This window comes from Lytechinus variegatus, chromosome 19 (assembly GCF_018143015.1).
Source record: "Lytechinus variegatus isolate NC3 chromosome 19, Lvar_3.0, whole genome shotgun sequence".
Lineage (NCBI taxonomy): Eukaryota > Metazoa > Echinodermata > Echinoidea > Temnopleuroida > Toxopneustidae > Lytechinus > Lytechinus variegatus.
The window spans coordinates 18704018-18707500 of NC_054758.1; positions in this window are offsets into that span (position 1 = coordinate 18704018).

Below are 3483 nucleotides of genomic sequence, written 5' to 3' on the forward strand. Positions count from 1 at the left end.
CTACAACACACCACTTCTATGGCTTTATTATTCTATGCAATTAGGCAGCATAACTCTTAGAATATTTCTGGCATTTTCTGAGCCGTCCAATATGCTGTTTGACCTCCAACCGGTCGCATGCAATGTTTAGAAATCGGCCGTGAATAAATACATACCGTTACGTGTGAGGAATTAGATACTGGCCCAAAATCACCAATTTTGAGGATAACCTGAGGATAGACACGGAGTGAAATACGGGTGTAGAGTAAGATATTAAGCTATTTTTCTTTCTCGTTTTATTTTTTTCTTTAATTTTTACAAAAAAATACCATTATTTTGTCACTCAGAATATCCAATTGAGTTCACCGTCTCGAAGTTCGGCCTACGGTTAAGTGGAGTGGAGCCTGCATGAAGTGTGAACTTCGCTCGAGCAGTCGAGGTGGTTGGTGGATAAATCATAAAGTAAGATATGATTAACTTGTCCCCGACCCAATGCACGGTGTTGAAATTGTCGGGCCCTTGAACTGAAGGCTTGATTCTCAGCCGGCCTGTTCAACAGAAGCCTAATCTCATAGTATGGCAGTGAGTCCAAACTTCGCGCGTGTCCAAACTTCGCGGACGGTCATTATCTCCAAAACTAGCCAATATCGTTAAAATCTGACATCATCAATGTGAAAAGCGACCTAAAATTACCCTTCGTTGAAAGTTTCTTTAGGATTAGTCCAGTATTCATGAAAATATTGGCAAAAGATCGGCAAATTTGTCACCGTTAGCGCCTGTTTTGAAGAAAGCAACAAGAATCACGATATCACCATTTTACCAGTGGCGGCACCAAGGGGGGGCATGGGGGGGCATTTGCCCCCCCACTCAGAAGCTTTGCCCCCCCAGTTGCCCCCCCAGAAATTTTGAGGACTTAAAAGAAAATTATACAGTAATTTGTAAATAAGTAGATGCTGTCGTACTACATATTCAAGCTCAGCTGTGAAGTGCTCTAAAATACCATTTTCTGCTCTTCAAAACTTGAAAATTTTCTCACTTAGTCGCTGTTGGCTTCCTCGCACACTATTAGTTTGTAATAAGTTTATATCGCTTGTTATATCTTGCATTAAGGCAGACATTTCAATGTGTGATACACAAGCTAATGTAAGTGTTAAACTACAGTACATGGCGTGTATTCTGTCGTCAGCAATGTTTATTCTTTGGGGGGGGGGGGCGTGGAGGACAAATACTCAAAGTCTGCCCCCTTCCTTGAAATAAATATGCATCTACTCATGTAAAATTTGGATTAAACTCATCGATTTGCTTCATTAACAAATAAGAATGCTTGAACTCTTCGTTCATAATTTGTCACCGTCATGGTTTTTAGTGAAAAAGTAAATAGGCTATGTAAAGATGTGCAATCTGCGATGGGTGTTCTGTCCCCTCCCTCTTAAATTTTCGACCTTTCCACGAGGGGAATGTCTGTATCTATTAGGCTATATTCTCATAACAAGACACCCAACTATAGTATATTTGAAAATAAACTTTACCCTGTGTATTAAAAACTTTCCTGTCTTCGGAAGAAAATTATTAGGCCTATGTATGAAAAAAATAAGATATGAAAAAGAGAACAGAAATTAAATATTGAAGTCTTTTACAATGCGATCATGCATTTTTTCTGATGTGATACAAAAATGTAAAAGTAGAATAGGTCTACGCCTTAAGATTACATATATGTAAATGTTCAGTTCATGATCTAGTTTTGATCAATAACTTTGCTCCATTAAGCATTACCTGATTTTACAAAAATTTCTGTTTATATCAAGTGTAACAAAAAAATGTTTATTGGGGCCACTAAAACTCGCGCTTCGCGCTCGATTTTTCCACACATGCAAAAAAAATTTTTGACTGCCCTTGCCCCCCCAATATTTTCTTTTGCCCCCCATTTGCCCCCCCACTTTGAAAATCCTGGTGCCGCCACTGCATTTTACAAGCAGAAATCATCAAAAATGTGAGTTAAATGTGGTACTAACCGATTCCATAGCATTTTGCCATCAATCTGATATAAATATTTCACTTTTTGAGCTTGAGTCTTTGTTTAAATCTCCACAAAAGCTTTGGTGCGCGAAGTTAGGTCACACTTTTTCTCAAAGAGTTTCCAGCACAGCCCGCATTCGCTGATCGGAATAGAATTTTGAGATCGCGATACCGGCGAAACCCCTTGACCTACTTTACATTTTCGTCCATGATTTTATAGTTTACAATCTTGCCGTAAATGTGGTAACTATTTCTTGAATTGGTTTTGTATAAATTATGAATAATTTGTGGACAAAATTAAGCCTGATGAATATTTTTGAAAAGTGCGCGAAGTTTGGACACCCCATCATACTAGACTCGCACACTAACACAATTAGGCCTAGGCACAGCTACCTCACGTCACACAACCTAGCCGGCAATAGCTAGCCAGCGCCAGCCACAAATCAGGACAGTCGAACTGCACATAACACAACAAATACCTCGCGAGCACCACCATTCATGCTCACAAATGCCACATATTCCACAACCACAACCTTCACCTTTGCATTGACGAAGATCAAATGTAAAAAGATAACAACCTACTCACGTGCATATCACAATTCAAAACAAATTTTTTTCGGATTGGAAGCCCTTGGGGCTGGAGCTCTGAGGACAACAACCGATCGTTCGTTCACCAGCGGGGGTCTTCGTCTGGCAGCCATAGATTTGCCGATCGAGCGCAATATGCTCGAACCGTATACCCGGGCGCGGGCGCGGCGGCGGCGCGGTGATACTCTATTTTCGCTAATAATTTATCGGATTATACTCGATTCCAACGTTAAGGGGCGCTATTACACTTTGAGTTTCGTGTAACATTATGCCTATGTGAATGTGTGTGATTTGGGAATTATAACACGTTACAGAATAAAGTAAATTAACAAAATATAAATACAACTGGTTTACCATATCATAAAGAGTTTGTTTGCAAGAGGGCTTAGATCCACTTTAGACCATTCCGAGAAAATCATGTTTTTTTATTCTCCCATATTGCAATATTCTTGTGTGAAAAGAAATCTTGTGATACACTAGACCAAAAGCTTCGGTCTCTGTTATGTTGGTTGTTCAGCTGAACTCCGTTGGCTTCACTCACAAATAAAAAAAAATATTTAAAAAAAAATCCTCGAAACAGACGGCTGCCAGCTGTCTAGTGATACACCTACCACGTGAATATGGGTATAAAAGAAATCTGCCCTTTTTCATATTTTTCAAAATGTTTTTTCCCCCAAAAAAAATTACCTCTGTGAATCTAGCCCCTTTTGCAAACAAACTGAAATGGATCCAACCTCTTTTGAATAAAAAAAGTGTTTTTTCTTTGCATGCCATTTTTATTCATGTTCTATTGGGAATTTCAACTTTTCAATCATCAGAGCAACCGAATAAAAATCAACAGTGATACAAAAACAAAATCAAATTTGATGAAAAATGGATGTAACCCCTTTTGCACATGAG